The sequence below is a fragment of the Hordeum vulgare genome, chromosome 5H (genome assembly GCF_904849725.1).
Source record: "Hordeum vulgare subsp. vulgare chromosome 5H, MorexV3_pseudomolecules_assembly, whole genome shotgun sequence".
Taxonomy (NCBI): Eukaryota; Viridiplantae; Streptophyta; class Magnoliopsida; order Poales; family Poaceae; genus Hordeum; species Hordeum vulgare.
In genome coordinates, this window is record NC_058522.1 from 158,056,349 (window position 1) to 158,078,514 (window position 22,166).

A 22,166-nucleotide genomic window follows, 5' to 3' on the forward strand; every position below is an offset into this window, starting at 1 on the left:
GCTTGGGGGAAGTATGTTGTTATCCTCAGGGATGACATGCTTATCCATCCAATAATAGGAAGAACACCTTAATCCTGTTCGAACGAGCCCCGGGAACGTCGATAACTATGCCTCTCGGGAATAAGGTGTTATCCCAAGAGAATGAGTTTCTAGAAGGAACCTCAACGCAGCGGAAGTCTATCCAACCCAAGACAAGATGAAGAACATCCATGGTTGGGAAACCACGAGGATGAAGAAGAAGGAGTAGAAGTCAACCACCAATCCTGCACCGACTACATCAACGATGTCAAGAAGCCTCGACGATTCAAGACGATGAAACCTTTGGACACCGAGAGAAATCAGAGGGCTTCTTCTTGGTACAAAACAAGGACGAGATTCGTAAGTTGGATCATGGTGAAAACTTGCTAAAGGTGATTCACCGCATGCCGAGCCGCAGACCTTGGAGTGGATATTGGCCTATACTCTTGGGTAATCAGATTATCCAGAACCCCTCACGAACCTTCCAAGATGGTAGGACCTATTCTGGATTTGAGTCTCCGAGCTTAGACTCATGGACGAGACCCAACCCAGACCCTTTCGCGAGAGGCCTTCAAAAACCCATCCTACCTCTTGAGCTTGCGTTGGTTTTTCCCTTGAAGGGGAAAGGGTGATGCAGCACAGTAGTAGTAAGTATTTCCCTGAGTTTGAGAACCAAGGTATCAATCCAGTAGGAGAATCAAGCCAAGTGTCCAGAGTATATGCGCAAACACAAACGAGCTTGCACCCAACACTATAAAGGGGTTTTCAATCCCTTCAAGATTGATTGCAAAGTGATATCTGAATGTGGAAAGTGCAACGAAGTAAAAGTGTAAGGCTGAAAATATAATGTGAAGTAGGCCTGGGGGCCATAGTGTTCACTAGAGGCTTCTCTCAAAATAGCAAATATTACGGTGGGTGAACAAATTAGTGTCGAGAAATTGATAGAACCGTGCAAAGTCATGATGATATCTAAGGCAATGATCATACATATAGGCATCACGTCCGGGACAAGTAGACCGATACTTTCTACATCTACTACTATTACTCCACACATCGACCGCTATCGAGCATGCATCTAGTGTATTGAGTTCAAGACGAACGGAGTAACGCCTTAAGCAAGATGACATGATGTAGAGGGATAAATTCATGCAATAGATATAAACCCCATCTTTTTACCATGATGGCAACAACATGATGCGTGTCTTGCTACCCCTTCTATCACTGGGTGAGGTCACCGCACGGTATGAACACAAAATCAAGCACTTCTTCCATTGCAAGAATCATAGATCAAGTTGGCCAAACAAAACCCACAACTCAAATAAGAAATCATGCATATAAGAGATCATAAGAAACTCAAATAAGATTCATAGATAATCTGATCATAAATCCACAATTCATCGGATCTCGACAAACACACTGCAAAAGAAGATTACATTGGATAGATCTCCATGAACATCATGGAGAACTTTGTATTGAAGATCCAAGAGAGAGAAGAATCCATCTAGCTACTAGCTATGGACCGCGAAGGTCTACGGTGAACTACTCACGCATCATCGGAGAGGCAATGGTGTTGATGAAGAAGCCCTCCATATCCGAATCCCCCCTCCGGCAGGGCACCAGAACGTGCCCCAGATGGGATCTTGCGGAGACAGAAGCTTGCAGCGGCGGAAAAGTATTTTCTTGGATCTCTCCCGTGGTTTTGTATTTTTTGGGGATTTATATGTGGAAGAAGTAGGGAAGACGAGCCACAGGGGGCCCACAAGCCTGCTAGGCGCAGCCCCCCCTGGCCGCGCCTAGGGGGCTTATGGCCTCCCCTGGTGGCCTCCGCCTTGGTTCTCATACCCCGTGCGTATCTTCTGTTTCGAAAAAAATCTTTTTGGAAGTTTTATTCCGTTTGGAATCCGTTTAATATTCTCCTCTGAAAAGGGTCAAAAACACGGAAAAAACACAAACTGGCACTTGGCACTAAGTTAATAAGTTAGTCCCAAAAAAGATATAAAAGGCATACAAAACATCCAAAGTTTGACAACATAATAGCAAGGAACCATCAAAAATTATAGATACATTGGAGTCATATCAAGCATGCCCAAGATTAACTCATGCTCGTCCTCGAGTAGGGAAGTGATAAAGAGTGCATTTTTGATGTGGAATGCTACCTAGCATGTTTGTTCTTTGTAACTTCTTTCATGTGACATGAATGTTCAGATTCGTAAGATTCAAAACAATAGTTTGCTATTGACATGAAAACAACAATACTTCAAGCAAACTAGCAAGGTAATCATGAACTTTCGAAATAACAAGGCCAAAGAAAGTTATCCCTACAGAATCATATAGTCTGGCTATGCTCCATCATCCCCACGCAACTAATTTAAATCATGCACAACGCCGGTATTGGCCAAGTAATTGTTTTCGCACTCTTACTTTCTCAAACCTTTTTCAACTTTCATGCAATACATGAGCATGAGCCATGAACATAGCACTATAGGTGGAATAGAGTGTGGTGGAGGTTGTGAGACAAAAATGAGGAGATGGTCACATCGACTCCGCGTATCAAAGGGCTATGGAGATGCCCATTAATAGATATCAATGTGAAAGAGTAGGGATTACCATGCAATGGATGCACTTAGAGCTATAAGTATGTGAAACCTCAAAAGAAGAACTAGTGGGTGTGCATCCAACTTGCTTGCTCACGAAGACCTAGGGCAATTTTGAGGAAGCCCATCATTGGAATATACCAGCCAAGTTATATAACGAAAACTCCCACTAGCATATGGTGGTGAAAAATCGAGAGATTCTCAATCATGAAGAACATGGTGCTATTATGAAGCAGAAGTGTGGAAAAAGATAGTAGCATTGTCCCTTCTCTCTTTTTCTCTCTTCTTTTTTTTGTTTGGGATCTTTGGCCTGTTTCAATATATATATATATATTTGTGGGCAACTTTGGCCTCTTTTTTTTTAATTTCCTCACATGGGACAACGCTCTAATAATGATGATCATCACACTGTAATTTACTCAAAGCTCAATGCTTACAACAATGATGACTCTTAAAGGAAATTCCTCCGGCAATGTACCGGGATGTGCAACGATCTAGCTTGGCGTATGACTCACTAGCTATCTTAAGATCATGCAATGGCAATATGAAAGTGACGGCACAAGTCATGAGACGGAACGGTGGGAGTTGCATGGCAATATATTTCGGAATGGCTATGAAGATGCCATAGTAGGTAGGTATGGTGGCTGTTTTGAGGAAGGCATATGGTGGGTTTATGCACCGGCAAAAGTTGCGCGACACTAAAGAGGCTAGCAATGGTGGAAGGTGAAAGTGCATCTATACCATGGACTCACATTAGTCATGAAGAACTCACATACTTATTGCGAAAGTTTTTATTAGTAATCGAAACAAACTGCTAAACGCATACTCCTAGGGGAAGGATTGGTACGTGTTAACCATCACGCGATCCCGACCGCAACACAAAGGATGAAAATCAATAGATCAATTATGCTCTGACTTCCTAACATAGTTGTTCACCATACGTGCATGTTACGGGAATCACTAACTTCAACACAAGTATTTGTATATTCAAAACACCCTACTAACATAACTCTTAGTATCACCAAATCCATATCTCAAAACTAATTGAGAGGAATCAAACTTCTCTTTCTAATCAATGCACAAGAAGATGGAAGTTTCATTGTATCCTCTTTGGATTCCTATCACGTTTGGGACTACTTTCATATCACAAGCCAACTACGAAGTTACTAACAGAGATCACTCTCAAAATGATATAAGTGAGGATCGAGAGTTCTTGTTTCTCCAAAATATGACACCGCCGTGCTCTAAAAGATCTAAGTGAAACACATGTGAGCTAAATTGCCTAACTCAAAAGATATAAGCGAAGCTCAAAGAGTATTCTAGAAAAATCACGATGAGTGCATGTCTCTCTCAAAAGGTGTGCAGAAAGGATGATTGTGACACAACAAAAAGAAAACACTCCTATGATACAAGATGTTCCAAGCATAACACATATCATGTGGTGAATAAAAATATAGCTCCAAGTAATGTTACCGATGGATTGAAGACGGAAGAGGGGATGCCTTCCCGGGGCATCCCCAAGCTTAGGCTTTTTGGTGTCCTTTAATTTGTCTCGGGGTGCCTTGGGCATCCCCAAGCTTGAACTATTTCCACTCTTTATCCCTTTGTCCATGAGAAGAGCACCCAAAACTTGAAAACTTCACAACACAAAACTTAAACAGAAATTCGTGATATCATTAGCACAAGAAAACAAACTACCACCTCTTGAGGTACTGTAGCAAACTTGATTTCTATTTATATTGGTGTTAGATTACTGTATTCTCACTTTTCCATGGATAGTACCCCCGATACTATCCATAGTTTCATCAAAACAAGCAACCAACACAACAAAAACATAATCTGTCAAAAACAGACCAGTCTGTAGCGATCTGTATACTTCTTATACTTCTCGTGTCTCAAAAATTCAGAAACATTACGACAGTTTGGGAAATTGGCATATCAACGAGTAGCAAAATGAATCAACTCAAAATCTCTTTCTGGATAAAAATGAAAAATAATTTCATGAGTGAAAAGTTTATGTCTTTTTCCAGGAGGATCAAACAACCATCACCAAACTAGTCATAAAGGTTTTACTTGGCTCAAACACAAAAAGAAACACAAAAGACACAATCGTAACATAATTATGATGGTGTGGACGCAAAAAAATAGAAAGCAAAAAGCAAAGATAAATTCATTGGGTTGCCTCCCAACAAGTTATTGTTTAACGCCCTTAGCTAGGCATAAGGTGATAGAATCACGTCTCGTCATCTTTAGTACTCAAAGCATAAGTAGCCCTCATCATGGATTCATAAGGCAATCTTATTTTCTTTCTAGGAAAATGCTCCATGCCCTTCTTTAAATGAAATTGAAATATAATATTCCCTTCCTTCATATCGATGATAGCACCAATAGTCCTTAGGAAAGGTCTACCAAGAATGATAGGACATGTAGGATTGCAATCAATATCAAGCACAATGAAATCCATGGGTACATAGTTCCTATTTTCAATAATAAGAACATCATTGATCCTTCCCATGGGTTTCTTAACAATAGAATCCACAAGATGCAAATTAAGAGAGCACTCCTCAATCTCATTAAAGCCTAGAACATCACATAAAGACTTTGGAATCGCGGAAACCCTAGCTCCAAAATCACACAAAGAATTGCATTCATAGTTTTTGATTTTGATTTTGATAGTTGGTTCCCACTCATCATGTATCTTTCTGGGAATAGAAACTTCCAACTCAAGTTTCTCTTCAAGAAATTTTATCATAGCATCGACGATATGATCGGTAAAGGCCTTGTTTTTCCTATAAGTGTGTGGAGAGTTTAGCATGGATTGCATCAAGGAAATACATTCAATCAAAGAGGAACTATCATAATTGAATTCCTCGAAATCCAAAGTAGTAGTTTCATTACTACTCAAACTTTTGATATCCTCTACTCCACTTTCAATGCTTTTAGCATCAAGATGGATAGACACCGAATCATTGGGTCGTTTTCAACCAAGGTGGATTCATATCCAGCCCCATCATCATTAGGTTTGACACTAGAAAATAAGGATTCAATGGGAGTCACACCAAGCACTTGAAGATCTTCGTGATTCTTATCACGAGAACACGCCTTTTTAATCCATTCATGTCTAGCATGAATTTGGGCGGTTCTTTCTCTACTCTCATTCATGGAAACACGCATAGCTTTCAAAGTTTCATTCATATTGATCTTGGCAGGAGCACATCTAACTTTTAAAGCATCAATATCAATAGACATACTATCAACGCTCCTAGCCAAATCATCAATTTTGAGTAGTTTTTCTCCTATGGACGCATTGAAAATCTTTTGCGAGTTGATGAACTCTTTGATATTACACTCTACATCAGAGGGTAATTTGTTGTAATTTCCATGAGCGTTGTGGTAGGAGTTGTCAGAGTTATTAGAGGGATTACTAGGAAATGGCCTAGGAACATAATTTCCTCTAAAAGCATTGTTGTTGCCAAAATTATTCCTACCAACAAAATTAGCGTCCAAGCTATCATTGCTACTCTCAATCAAGGAAGACAAGGGCATATAATTAGGATCTAAAGGAGCACCTTTACTAGCAAACAATTTCATTAACTCATCCATCTTAGCACTCAACGAGTTAATTTCTTCCATAGCATGTACCTTTTTACTAGTAGGTGACCTTTCAGTGTGCCACTAATAATAGTTTGTCATGATATTGTCTAGGAGTTTTGTGGCTTCTCCTAATGTGATTTCCATGAACGTTCCACTGGAGGCAGAGTCCAAGATATTTCTAGAAGCAAAATTCAAACCAGCGTAGAAGATTTGTATAATCATCCAAGGACTCAAGCCATGAGCGGGACAATTTCTAATCATCAATTTCATTCTCTCCAAGATTGTGCAACATGTTCATGATCAAGTTGCTTAAAATTCATGATATCATTACGGAGAGAGATAATCTTAGCCGGTGGAAAATACTTGGATATATAAGCATCTTTGCACTTGTTCCAAGAGTCTATACTATTTTTGGGCAAAGATGAAAAACCAAGTTTTGGTCGATCTCTCAACGAGAACGGAAATAGCTTCAATTTAATCACATCATTATCCACATCTTTCTTCTTTTGCATATTGCAAAGCTCAATGAAGGCATTAAGATGGGATGCGACATCTTCACTAGGAAGGTCGGAGAATTGCTCTTTCATAACAAGATTCAGCAAAGCAGCATTGATTTCATATGATTCCGCACTAGTGGTGGGAGCAATCGAACTACTAATAAAATCATTATTATTAGTATTCGAGAAGTCACAAAGTTTTGTGTTTTTAGTCATGGTGACTTCAGCAAGCAGACAAGCACACAAGAGAACAGAAAGCAAGCGAAAGAAAAGGGCGAACGAAAAAGGCAAATATTTTTGTAAATTTTGTTTTTTTCAGAAGTGGGGGAGAGGAAAACGAGAGGCAAAAAAAGTAAATGCAACAGATGAGTTTGCGACACTTACTTGGATAAGCTTCACTTAGAATAATCCCCGGTGCCAGAAATTGACACGTTGACGGGAGACTATTCTTGACTTGATCCTCCCCGGCAACGGCGCCAGAAATTCTTCTTGCTACCTCTTGAGCTTGCGTTGGTTTTTACCTTGAAGAGGAAAGGGTGATGCAGCACAATAGCAGTAAGTATTTCCCTCAGTTTGAGAACCAAGGTATCAATCTAGTAGGAGAATCAAGCCAAGTGTCGAGAGTACCTGCGCAAACACAAACGAGCTTGCACCCAACGTTATAAAGGGGTTGTCAATCCCTTCAAGATTGATTGCAAAGTGAGATCTGAAGGCGGAAAGTGCAACAAAGTAAAAGTGTAAGGCTGAAAAAGTATGATGTGAAGTAGACCCGGGGGCCATAGTGTTCACTAGAGGCTTCTCTCAAAATAGCAAATATTACGGTGGGTGAACAAATTACTGTCGAGAAATTGATAGAACCGCGCAAAGTCATGACGATATCTAAGGCAATGGTCATACATATAGGCATCACGTCCGAGACAAGTAGAACGATACTTTCTGCATCTACTACTATTACTCCACACATCGACCGCTATCCAGTATGCATCTAGTATATTAAGTTCATGACGAACAGAGTAATGCCTTAAGCAAGATGACATGATGTAGAGGGATAAATTCATGCAATAGATATAAACCCCATCTGTTTACCCTTGATGGCAACAACACGATGCATGCCTCACTACCCCTTCTGTCACTTGGGTGAGGTCACCGCACGGTATGAACCCAAAACCAAGCACTTCTCCCATTGCAAGAATCATAGATCAAGTTGGCCAAACAAAACCCACAACTCGAAGAGAATTACAAGGATATGAAATCATGCATATAAGAGATCATAAGAAACTCACATAAGATTCATAGATAATCTGATCATAAATCCACATTCATGGGATCTCGACAAACACACCGCAAAAGAAGATTACATCAGATAGATCTCCATGAAGATCATGGAGAACTTTGTATTGAAGATCCAAGAGAGAGAAGAAGCCATCTAGCTACTAGCTATGGACCCGAAGGTCTATGGAGAACTACGCACGCATCATCGGTGAGGTAATGGTGTTGATGAAGAAGCCCTCCGTATCCGAATCCCCCTCCGGCAGGGCACCAGAATGTGCCCCAGATGGGATCTTGCGGAGACAGAAGCTTGCGGCGGTGGAAAAGTATTTTCGTGGATCTCTACCGTGGTTTTGGATTTTTCGGGGATTTATAGGTGGAAGAACTAGGGCAAACGAGCCACAGGGGGCCCACAAGCCTGCTAGGCGCGCCCCCTGGCCTCGCCTAGGGGGCTTGTGGCCTCCCTTGGTGGTCTCTGCCTTGGTTCTCACGCCCCTTGCGTATCTTCTGTTCCGGAAAAAATATTTTCGGTAGTTTTATTCCGTTTGGACTCCGTTTAATATTCTCCTCTGAAAAGGGTCAAAAACACGGAAAAAACAGGAACTGGCACTTGACACTGAGTTAATAAGTTAGTCCCAAAAAAGATATAAAAGGCATACAAAACATTCAAAATTGGAGACATATCAACCCACTGCAACACCCTCGAGGATGAAGACCACCTGTGACCATAGCTTGCCTGCCTTAAGGGAGTCAAGGACTTCCCCAGCAACAGGGAGCTACGCGAAGACCTTGACCGTACGCTCTAACACGATACATCTAGATGTCACTAACCGGAATGAGCAGCCCCGAGGCCCAAACCCATATGCACTATCTTGTCATGTATTCCGACTTCGGAATGCTCTTGCAAGCCAAAACCTTGCACGAACTTAGTTCACCAAGCCCTCGTCCCTCGGCGAAGCCTAACTTATTGACAGAACCCGCTCACGGTTAGGCAAGGACTTCCGGAGCATTCAAAGATGTATCAGCAAGCACTTCAAGACCCACAGGAGCAACGCTTGGACATGAAGGCCACCTCCGACTCAAGATTTTGTATCTCTCCAACACCTAGCCTAGAAATCTCGCGGACGATATTTTCTTAAGGGGGTAAGGTCTGTAACACCCCGTGTTTAGCTCTGTCGACATTCTGGGAATAGGGGTACCTAGACCTGCCTGCATGTGGCCCAGGGCTGGCCCATTTCATCAAGCAAGCACAATTGAGCGCGACACCACTCAAGGCAAGGTCCTCGCGAGGTGCCAAGCCTCGTGAGGAGGAACAACACCATTACCTGTAGGGGGCCTCATCAGGATCCCTCCGGAGCGGCGGATATTCCGAGGCGAGACCCGGCCTCAGGAGTCAAGGATGACGCGGAGGAAGGACAGGCGAGCAGCAGACATCGGAATGGAGCCATTTCCCCTTTAGTGCAAAGGGGTCAAGGGCGAACCGGGGTTCCCAAGGCATCTTCCAAAGGTTTCCTTTCTAGTGCAAGAAGGCCATCGCCGCCCGCCAGAATGACAAATGTCATCCCTAGACCCGTCCCCGCAGCGTTCGCAGCAACTTTGCAGGCGAAGACTACTTTTGGACATGGGAAGCATGTTCTCCTATCACCCTTGAAAATTGGCCGTTGTGGGACCTGATACGTCCATTTTGCAACATGCTTTCATGTTGATATTTCTCGCTTCTTGGGCTGTTATTTCACTTCACGGTACAATACTTATGCCTTTTCTTGCTTATTTTGCAAGGTTTACATGATGACGGAGAATGCCTGCAGCTGGAATTCTGGCCTGAAAAAGGAGCAAGTTTGAGATGCCTATTCTGCGCAACTCCAAAAGCCATGAAAATCAACGTGGATTTTTTCAGGAATATATAAAAACTACAGGGCCGAAGAAGTGCCAGAGGAGCGCAACCAGGGGGCCACAAGCTTGGTAGGCGCGGCGACCCCCCTGGCCGCGCCTAGGGGGCTTGTGGGCTCCCTGCCAGCCCACTGGCCCTCCTCTTCTTCTATATGAAGGGTTTCATTCTGAAAAAAATCAAGAGGAGGTTTTTCGGAGGATTCGCCGCCGCCACGAGGCGGAACTTGAGCAGAACCAATCTAGAGCTCCGGCAGGACGATCCTGGCGGGGAAACATCCCTCCCGGAGGGGGAAATCGTCGCCATCGTCATCACCAACACTCCTCTCATCAGAGGGGACTCATCACCATCAACATCTTCATCAGCACCATCTCATCTCCAAACCCTAGTTCATCTTTTGTAACCAATCTCTGTCTTTGACTCCGATTGGTACTTGTAAGGATGCTAGTAGTGTTAATTACTCTTTGTAGTTCATGCTAGTTGGATTACTTGGTGGAAGAGTTTATGTTCAGATCCTTGAGGCTACTCATTACCTCTCTGGTCATGAATATGATTATGCTTTGTGATTAGTTACTTTTGTTCCTGAGGACATGGGATAAGTCATGCTAATAATAGTGATGTGAATTTGGTATTCGTTCAATATTTTGATGTGTTGTAGGTTGTTTTTCCTCTAGTGGTGCTATGTGAACGTCGACTACATAACACTTTACCATTATTTGGGCCTGGAGGAAGGCATTGGGAAGTAGTAAGTACATGATGGGTTGCTAGAGTGACAGAAGCTTAAACCCTAGTTTATGCGTTGCTTCGTAAGGGGCTGATTTGGATCCACTAGTTTAATGCTATGGTTAGACTTTGTCTTAAGTCTTCTTTCGTAGTTGTGGATGCTTGCGAGAGGGGTTAATCATAAGTGGGATGCTTGTACAAGTAAGGGCAGTACCCAAGCGCCGGTGCACCCACATATCAAACTATCAAAGTAACGAACGCGAATCATATGAACATGATGAATACTAGCAAGACCGAAATTCCCGTGTGCCCTCGGGAGCGTTTTTCCTCCTATAAGACTTTGTCCAGGCTTGTCCCTTACTACAAAAGGGATTGGGCCACTTTGCTACACTGTTTCTACTTTTGTTACTTGTTGCTTGCTATGAATCATCTCACCACACAACTACTTGTTACCGATAACTTCAGTGCTTGCAGAATTACCTTGCTGAAAACCACTTGTCAGATCCTTCTGCTCCTCGTTGGGTTCGACACTCTTACTTATCGAAAGGACTACGATAGATCCCCTACACTTGTGAGTCATCAAGACTCTTTTTTGGCGCCGTTGCCGGGGAGTGAAGCGCCTTTGGTAAGGAAACATTCATATAGTGTGCTGGAATTTATTGTCACTTGTCACTATGGAGACTAATCCTTTGAGGAGCTTGTTTGGGTATCTTCACCTCGAGCGGAAGCACAAAGATTTGCTCCTCAACCTGTTGCACCTACTGAAAATATTTTCTTTGAATTTCCTTCGGTTATGCTTGAGAAACTGCTGGCTAATACTTTTACAGGAGATGGAACATCACATCCAGACTTGCATCTAATCTATGTAGATGAAGTTTGTGGTTTATTTAAGCTTGCATGTTTACCCGAGGATGAGGTCAAGAAGAGGTCTTTCCTTTATCTTTGAAGGATAAGGCGTTGACATGGTATAAGCTATGTGATGATACTGGATCATGGGACTACAATCGGTTGAAATTGGAATTTCATCAAAAGTTTTATCTTATGCGTTTAGTACATCGTGATCGGAATTATATTTATAATTTTTGGCCTCTTGACAGAGAAAGCATGGCTAAAGCTTGGGAGAGGCTTAAATCAATGTTATATTCATGCCCCAACCATGAGCTCTCGAGAGAAATTTTCATTCAGAACTTCTATGCTCAACTTTCTCATGATGATCGCACCATGCTTAACACTACTTGTACCGGTTCTTTTATGAAGAGAGACATTGATTTCAAATGGAATTTATTGGAGAGAATTAAAAGCAACTCTGAAGATTGGGAGCTTGAAGAAGGTAAGGAGTTAGGTATGAATTTCAAGTTTGATTGCGTTGAATCCTTTGTTGAAACAAATACTTTTTGTGACTTTAGCGCTAAGTATGGACTTGACTATGAGATAGTAGCTTCATTGTGTGAAACATTTGCTGCTCATATTGATCTCCCCAACGAGAAGTGGTTTAAATATCATCCTCCCTTACAAGTCAATGTAGTTCAACCCAATCCTGTTGAACAGAAAGTCATTGCCTATAATGATCCTATTGTTCCCAGTGCTTACATTGAGAAACCACCTTTCCCTGTTAGGATAAAGGATCATTCTAAAGCTTCAACTATGCTACGTAGAAGCTACATTAGAACACCTACACCCCCTGAGCAAATTAGAGTTTAACCTAGCATTGCTATTATGAAAGATCTCCTGTCACATGATGTTGAGGGACATAATATTCACTTATGTGAAGATGGTGCTAGAATTGCTAAACCTCACACTAGAGACAAACATAGGCCTGTTGTTGGCACGCCTGTTGTTTCTGTTAAGATAGGAGATCATTGTTATCATGGTTTATGTCATGTGGGTGCTAGTGTTAGTGCAATACCTCAAGCCTTATATGATGAAATAAAAAAACGAGATTGCACCTATTGAGATAGAGCCTATTGATGTCACTATTCAGCTTGCCAATAGAGATACTATCTTCCCTGTGGGAATTTTTAGGGATGTTGAAGTCTTGTGTGGTAAAACGAAGTATCCTGCTGATTTCCTCATTCTTCCTACCGCACAAGATAGCTTTTGTCCCATCATATTTGGCAGACCCTTCCTCAATACCGTCAATGCTCATATTGACTGTGAGAAGCAAACTGTCACTTTTAGCTTTGAAGGTGTGTCACATGAGTTCAGTTTCTCCAAGTTTGGTAGACAACCTCATGAAAAAGAGTTGCCTAGTACGGATGAAACTATTGCCTTAGCTTCTATTGTTGTGCCTCCTACTGATCCCTTAGAGCAATACTTGCTTAAGCATGAAAATGATATGCATATGGGTGAAAGGGATGAGATAGATAGAGTTGTCTTAGAACAATATCCTATCCATAAGAATAATTTTCCTGTTGAACTGCTTGGGGATCATCCACCACCAAAGGGTGATCCTGTGTTCGAGCTTAAACAGTTGCCAGATACTCTTAAGTATGCTTATCTTGATGAAAAAGAGATATATCCTGTCATAATTAGTGCAAGCCTCTCAGAGCATGAAGAAAAGAAGTTACTAAAAACTCTGAGGAAGCACCGTGCTTCTATTGGATATACTCTTGATGATCTTAATGGCATTAGTCCCACTCTATGCCAGCACAACATTAACACTGATCCTGATTCCAAACCAGTTGGTGATCATCAAAGGAGATTAAATCCTAAGATGAAAGAGGTAGTAAGAAAATAAATACTAAAGCTCGTGGAAGCAGGTATTATCTATCTTGTTGCTCATAGTGATTGGGTGAGTCCGGTACATTGCGTCCTAAGAAGGGAGGCATTACCGTTGTCCGTGATGATAAGGATGAATTAATCCCACATAGGATTATTACTGGCTATAGGATGGTGATCAATTTTATGAAATTGAATAAAGCCACTAGGAAAGATCATTACCCTTTGCCTTTTATCGACCAAATGCTAGAAAGACTGTCTAAACACACACACTTCTGCTTTCTAGACGATTATTCTGGTTTCTCCCAAATACCTGTTGCACAAGCTGATCAGGAGAAAACCACTTTCACCTGCCCTTTCGGTACCTTTTCTTACAGACGTATGCCTTTTGGCTTATGTAATGCACCTGCCACCTTTCAAAGATGTATGATGGCTATATTCTCTGACTTTTGTGAAAAGATTGTTGAGGTTTTCATGGATGACTTCTCATTTATGGGTCTTCTTTTGACGATTGCCTCAACAACCTTGATCGAGTCTTACAGAGATGTAAAGACACCAATCTTGTCTTGAATTGGGAGAAGTGCCACTTTATGGTTAATGAAGGCAGCGTCTTAGGACATAAACTTTCTGAAAGAGGTATTGAAGTAGATAAGGCTAAGGTTGATGCAATCGAGAAAATGCCATACGCCACAGATATCAAAGGTATAAGAAGTTTCCTTGGTCATGCTGGTTTCCATAGAAGGTTCATTAAAGACTTCTCTAAGATTTCTAGGCCTCTTACCAATCTCTTGCAAAAGGATATTCCTTTTGTCTTTGACGATTATTGTGAGGAAGCCTTCGAAATACTTAAAAAGGCTTTGATAACTGCACCTATTGTTCAACCACCTGATTGGAACTTACCTTTTGAAATCAGGTGTGATGCTAGTGATTATGCTGTTGGTGCTGTCCTAGGGCAAAAAAGTGATAAGAAGTTGAATATCATTCACTATGCTAGTAAAACTCTAGACAGTGCCCAAAGAAACTATGCCACTACGGAAAAGGAATTTTTAGCCGTCATGTTTGCATGTGAAAAGTTCAGGTCTTACATAGTTGATTCCAAAGTCACTATTCACACTGATCACGCTGCTATTAAGTACCTCATGGAGAAGAAAGATGCTAAACCTAGACTTATCAGATGGGTTCTCTTGCTAAAAGAATTTGATTTGCACGTTGTCGACGGGAAGGGTGCTGATAACCCCGTAGCAGATAACTTGTCTAGATTGGAGAACCTTCTTGATGACCCACAACCTATTGATGATAGCTTTATTGATGAGCAAATGAATGTCATAAATACTTCACGTAGTGCACCATGGTATGGTGATTATGCAAATTATATCGTTGCCAAATATATACCACCTAGTTTCACATACCAGCAAAAGAAGAAATTCTTCTTTGACTTGAGACATTACTTTTGGGATGATCCTCACCTTTATAAGGAAGGAGTAGATGGTGTTATTAGGCGTTGTGTACCTGAACATGAACAGGGACAGATCCTACAGAAGTGTCACTCCGAGGCCTACGGAGGACACCATGCGGGAGATAGAACTGCACACAAGGTATTGCAATCAGGTTTCTATTGGCCCACTCTCTTCAAGGATGCCCGTAAGTTTGTCTTGTCTTGTGGCGAATGTTGAAGAATAGTAATATCGGTAAATGTTAGGAAATGCCTATGAACTATTCACTTGTGATTGAACCATTTGATGTCCGGGGCTTTGATTATATGGGACCTTTTCCAAAATCCAACGGGTATACTCATATCCTAGTTGCTGTTGACTATGTCACTAAGTGGGTAGAAGCTATCCCCACTAGTAGTGCTGATCACAACACTTCTATCAGGATGCTTAAAGAAGTTATTTTCCCTAGATTTGGAGTCCCTAGATATCTAATGACCGACGGTGGTCCACATTTCATTCATGGTGCTTTCCGTAAAACGCTTGCTAAGTACGATGTCAATCAAAGAATTACATCTCCCTATCACCCTCAGTCTAGTGGTCAAGTAGAGCTAAGCAATAGAGAGATTAAACTGATTCTGCAAAAGACTGTCAACAGGTCTAGAAAGAATTGGTCTAAGAAGCTCGATGATGCACTGTGGGCTTATAGAACTGCCTATAAGAATCCCATGGGCATGTCTCCGTACAAAATGGTGTACGGTAAAACATGTCATTTACCTCTTGAGCTAGAGCATAAAGCTTATTGGGCAATCAAAGAGCTCAACTTTGAATTCGAACTTGCTGGTGAGAAGAGGTTATTTGACATTAGCTCGCTTGATGAATGGAGAACTCAGGCATATGAGAATGCCAAGTTGTTCAAAGAAAAGGTTAAGAGGTGGCTTCATAAAAGGATAAAAAAGTGTGAGTTCAATGTAGGTGATTATGTCTTGCTATATAATTCTCGTTTAAGATTTTTTGCAGGCAAGCTTCTCTCTAAATGGGAAGGTCCCTATATTGTTGAGGAAGTATATCATTCCGGTGCTATCAAGATCGACAACATGGAAGGTAATTGTCCGAGAGTGGTTAATGAGCAGAGAATCAAGCATTACATCTCAGGTACTCCCATAAATGTTGAAAGCAATATTATCAATACCATAACTCCGGAAGAATACCTAAGGGACATTTATCAGCCTGTTTCAGACTCCAAAAATGAAGAGGTATCTGATTCGGTAAGAAAACAGACTCCAAAACTTTTCCAGTAGGAATTTTTCTCTGTTTTGGAATATTTGAAAAAATAGAAAAATTGGAAGTAGTCCGGAAAGCATGCGAGGAGGCGACAAGCCTGCCAGGCGCGGGCCCACCCCCTAACCGTGCCTGGGGGGCTTGTGGCCACCTCGTGTGCCTCCCAGACTCCGTTTTCGTGCGGAGTACTCCTTCTGGTCTGGAAAAAATCATTATATATTCTCCCGTAAGGTCTAACCCTCGTATCACGCAGATTTCCTTTATTTTCGTTTCGAGCCTGTTTTCTGCCACAGATTTAGAGCAAGATGTCGTCTCAGGAATCTGTGGGGGAGAACAATCTCCCTCAAGTCTATGGAGAAGTAAATGCTGATCTGAAAAGGATGGAGGTCATGGAGGCTAAGGAAAGGCTACCTAAAGAAAACAAGGGCAGAACTAAGGAGAGGAATCAGGCGTGGGACGAAGCACAATCTGTGTTCAACAAAGAAGAAGTTGAAGAAGTGGATTTCCTCCAACCCTAACTCCACCTACTGTCTCCATCCTTGATTGAACTAATGAGGTTTTGTGAAACAACTCGTGCTCGCAATACTTATCTCACTCGTGAATTTGTTTTGCTGGAGAAACATATCACAGATCTCCGAGGTATAAATCAAAGATTGATGGCCCTCTTGGAATCAAAGGACAAAACTACTCCACCACCTTCACCTCCAAAGGAAGGCAACTAAGCATGGGTATGGGCAATCCCCTTGGCTTGTGCCAAGCTTGGGGGAGTTGCCCCGGTATCGTATCACCATCACATCTTTTTCTTTTAACTTTGTTTCAGTTTCTTCCATTTCAGTTTTCTCTTTCTCTAGTAGAATAAAGGTCTTAGTGTTTTAGGCTTGAGTTTTGCTTTGTGTCACCCCCGATGTATTCCAGCTCGTGAGCCATATAATAAAGAGTGTCTTAGTTGAAGGGGTTCGCCTCATGCCATGATCAATAGATTGAGAATTGAACAAAAGCATGAAAGATCATGTAATGATCTTATGGGAAGTAATGGCTTCACATATAAAAAGAATGATGATTGAAACTTGTTGAGGGTAGACAGACTTAGACCTTGGTCATTGTTGCAATTAATAGGAAGTGATAAAGAAGGAGAGGTTCACATATAAATATATCATCTTTGACACCATCTATGATTGTGAACACTCACTAAACTATTGCATGCCTAGAAGTAGATGTTGGACAAGGAAGACAACATAATGAATTGTGATTGGTTGGTACCGAATAATGTTATATGACTAGAGATCCCTTAGCATGTGACGATTGCTTCCACCTGATGTTAGCCAAAACTCCCGCACCAGGTAGAGATACTACTTGTGCATCCATAAACCTTGAACCCAGTTTTGCCATGAGAGTCCACCATACCTACCTATGGATTGAATAAGATCCCTCAAGTAAGTTTTCATCGGTGCAAGCAATAAAAATTGCTCCCTAATATGTATGATCTATTAGTGTGTGGAAAATAAGCTTTGTACGAACCTATGATGAGGAAGACATAAAAGCGACAGACTGCATAATAAAGTTCTTTATCACAGGAGGCTATATAAAGTGACGTTCCTCCGCACTAAGAGGACACACATCCAAACCTCGAAAGCGCATGACAACCTCAGCTTCCCTCTGCGAAGGGCCTATCTTGTACCTTTACTTTTTTTCCTTGAAAGAGTCATGGTGATCTTCACCAATTCCTTATTTCGCCTTTATCTTGGCTAACGTCATATGCTAGGGAAAGATCTATATTCATATGTCAACTTGGAGGTAAGTATTCATGAATTATTATTGTTGACATTACCCTTGAGGTAAATGGTTGGGAGGCGAAACTATAAGCCCCTATCTTTCTTTGTGTCCAGCTGAAACTTTGATCTCATGAGTACCACGTGAGTTGTAGCAATTGTAGAGAACGAAAAGATGATTGAGTATGTGGATTTGCTTTACAAGCTCTTATTTGACTCTTTCTGATGTTGTGATAAATTGCAATTGCTTCAATGACTAAAGGCTATCGGTTGTTACTTCTCGGTAAGGTTCTTGATCCATGCTTTACTTTGTGAAGGAATTTTCACTTTAGCATGAGAGATTATATGTTGGTATTGCTGTTCTGATCATGATCATGATGCATGCATGTTCGTATCTTGTTTTGTCGACACCTCTCTTCCTAAACATGTGGGCATATTTATTGAGCTCGGCTTTCGCTTGAGGAGAAGTGAGGTCTAAGCTTGGGGGAGTTGATACGTCCATTTTGCATCATGCTTTCATGTTGATATTTATCGCTTCTTGGGCTGTTATTTCACTTCACGGTACAATACTTATGCCTTTGCTCTCTTATTTTGCAAGGTTTACATGAAGAGGGAAAATGCCGGCCGCTGGAATTCTGGCCTGAAAATGGAGCAAGTTTGAGATGCCTATTCTGCGCAACTCTAAAATCCGTGAAAATCAATGTGGATTTTTTTGGGAATATAAAAAAATATTGGGCCGAAGAAGTGCCAGAGGAGCGCAACTAGGGGGGCACAAGCCTGGTAGGCGCGACCACCCCCCCTGGCCGCGCCTAGGGGGCTTGTGGGCTCCCTGCTGGCCCACTGGCCCTCTTCTTCTGCTATAAGAAGGGTTTCTTTCCAAAAACAATCAAGAGGAGGCTTTTCGGAGGATTCAACGCCGCCACGAGGCGGAACTTGAGCAAAACCAATCTAGAGCTCTGGCACGACGATCCTGTCGGGGAAACTTCCCTCCCGGAGGGGGAAATCATCGCAATCGTCATCACCACCACTCCTCTCATCGGAGGGGACTCATCACCATCAACATCTTCATCACCACCATCTCATCTCCAAATCCTAGTTCATCTCTTGTAACCAATCTCCATCTCGCGACTCCGATTGGTACATGTAAGGTTGCTAGTAGTGTTAATTACTCGTTGTAGTTGATACTAGTTGGATTACTTGGTGGAAGAGTTTATGTTCAGATCCTTGAGGATACTCATTACCTCTCTGGTCATGAATATGGTTATGCTTTGTGAGTAGTTGCTTTTGTTCCTCAGGACATGGGATAATTCATGCTAATAGTAGTCATGTGAATTTGGTGTTCGTTCGATATTTTGATGTGTTGTACGTTGTTTTTCCTCTAGTGGTGCTATGTGAACGTCGACTACATAACACTTCACCATTATTTCGGCCTAGAGGAAGGCATTGGGAAGTAGTAAGTATATGATGGGTTGCTAGAGTGATAGAAGCTTAAACCCTAGTTTATGCGTTGCTTCATAAGGGGCTGATTTGCATCAACTAGTTTAATGCTATGGTTAGACTTTGTCTTAAGTCTTCTTTCGTAGTTGTGGATTCTTGCGAGAGGGGTTAATAATAAGTGGGATGCTTGTCCAAGTAAGGACAGTACCCAAGTGTCGGTCCACCCACATATCAAACCATCAAAGTAACGAACGTGAATCATATGAACATGAGGAAAACTAGCATGACAGAAATTCCCGTGTGTCCTCGGGAGTGTTTTTCCTCCTATAAGACTTTGTCCAGGCTTGTACCTTGCTACAAAAGGGATTGGGCCACTTTGCTGCACCGTTGCTACTTTTGTTACTTCTTGCTTGCTACGAATCATCTCACCACAGAACTACTTGTTACCGATAATTTCGGTGCTTGCAAATATTACCTTGCTGAAAACCACTTGTCAGATCCTTCTGCTCCTTGTTGGGTTCCACACTCTTACTTATCGAAAGGACTACGATAGATCCCCTATACTTGTGGGTCATCAGGATCCCTTCCAGCCGAAACGATAAGGGAAGAGGACCGGGACCGCCACCATATATACAGAGAGAGTAGGTTACTTCATAGGGGGGGATCCATTGATTTCGCCCACCTGCACCACACAAAGGCCACCCAACCTCCGAAGGCCCTCGAAGAATGTACCAGTTCATCCACCAACCTCCACGAGAGGCAATCCACCAAAGCAGAAGTAGGGTATTACGCTTCTCCCTACAGGAATTAGCTTCTTTGCCGTCTGCCATCACAAACGGCAAAGAGTCAATCCTGGACGGCAAAGAGAATACCATAGACGGCAAAGAATCTCACGGTCGGCAAAATTTCTGCGTCAGCCTACGACGACATTGTAGCTTCTTTGTCGTCTGTCTCCCCATAGCGGACGGCAAAGAGCTTTGCCGTCAGCTTTTCATAGGAGCAATCGGCAAAGTGGTCGAGATGGCAGCCGACAAGCATTGCCTCCGTTAGGGGCTAACAAAGGCTTTGCCGTCTGCCTCCCCCCCTCTTCTTTGCCGTCTGCCTCCCCCCTCTTCTTTCCCGTCTTGCTTCCCCCTCTTCTTTCCCGTCTGCGTACTCCTCCTGCCCCCCTCCACTCTTTGTCGTTTGCCTACCCCTCCCCCTCCTCTGTACCCTCTTCTTTGCCGTCTGCCCCCGTGGAAGCAGACGGCAAAGATACTATATGGCCAGCTGCTACTGCCCAGGTTGCACAGCTGGGCGCCACGTGGTACCTTTGCCGTCGGCCAGCTGACGGCAAAGGCCTTTGCCATCAGCTGGCCGACGTCAAAGAGCCTATATTGTCACATTTTTTTTATTTTTTCTATTTCACAGCACATATACATATAATTCATAGCACATATATGACAAAATAGGTCACAACACATATATGATATACATATAAAGCTCATCAATGCCATTTGTTGATCAACGTACATCCCATATATCAAAAGAACCAACACATACAAAGTTTCATCCATATATACATACATATAGTTGCACATATATTGTTCATCCATATATACATATACATATAGTTCCACATTGTTCATCAACTCAAATAAAAAGGGAAACTAAAGCACTCCAATGCTAGCTTCCATGCATGTAGTACATCCAATCTGCAAAATGGGAATAAGAAAGTCAGAAGAAGAAGAACAAAAACATATATATGACAAATAAGCTAAATTGAAGAAGAAAGAGAAGAATCAAGAAGAGAACAAGGAGAAGAAAAACAAGAAGGAGGAGGAGGAGGGGAAGGGGAAGGGGAAGGAGAAGGAGGAGGAGAAGAAGAAAAAAGAAGAGAAGAAGAAGGAGAAGAAGGAGGAGAAGAATGAGGAGAGAAGAAGAAGGAGAATCCTTCTTCTCCTCCTTCTCCTCCTTCTTCTCTTCTTCTCCTCCTCCTTCTTCTTCTTCTCCTTCTCCTTCTCCTTCTCTTCTTCTTCTCTTCTTCTTCTTCTTCCTTCTTTTCATTTCTCCTCTTCTCCTCTTCTTGGTGCTAAATTAGCTAACTATGTCTTTTTGGAGCTAAATGGGCTAATTATGTCATTATAGAGGAAAACAAGCTAAGTATATAATATTAATGAGCTAACCAAGGTTCTTATGCCATTTTGACCTTATAATGTCTTTCAGGAGCTAAATTGGCTACTTATGTCATTGTTGGGGAAATTAAGGCAAGGAGAATATGAAAGAGGAGAAGAAAGAGGAGGAGGAGGAGAAGAATAAGAAATAAAGAAGAAGGAGGACAAGGAGGAGGAGGAGGAGAAGGACTAGAAGGTCTTGGCCTTCTCCTCCTTCTCCTCCTCCTCCTCCTCCTCCTCCTTCTCTTCTTCTTCTTATTATTATTTCTTTTCATTTTTCGTATTTCTTCTCCTCTTCTCCTCTTCTCCTCTGCTTGGAGCTAAATTAGCTAACTATGTCTTTTTGGAACTAAATGGGCTAATTATCCCATTTTAGAGGAAAACAAGCTAAGTATATAATATTAATGAGCTAACCAAGGTTCTTATGCCATTTTGAGGTTATTATGGCATTTTGGAGCTAAATGGGCTAATTATGTCATTGTTGGGGAAATTAAGGCAAGGAGAATATGAAAGAGGAGAAGAAAGAGGAGGAGGAGGACAAGAAGAAGAAATAAAGAAGAAGGAGGAGAAGGAGGAGGAGGAGGAGAAGGACTAGAAGGTTCTTGGCCTTCTCCTCCTTCTCCTCCTCCTCCTGCTCCTCCTCCTCCTTCTTCTCTTCTTCTTCTTCTTCTTTCTTTTCATTTTTCCTATTTCTTCTCCTCTTCTCCTCTTCTTGGAGCTAATTAAATTAGCTAACTATGCCTTTTTGGATCTAAATGGGCTAATTATCCCATTTTAGAGGGAAACAAACTAAGT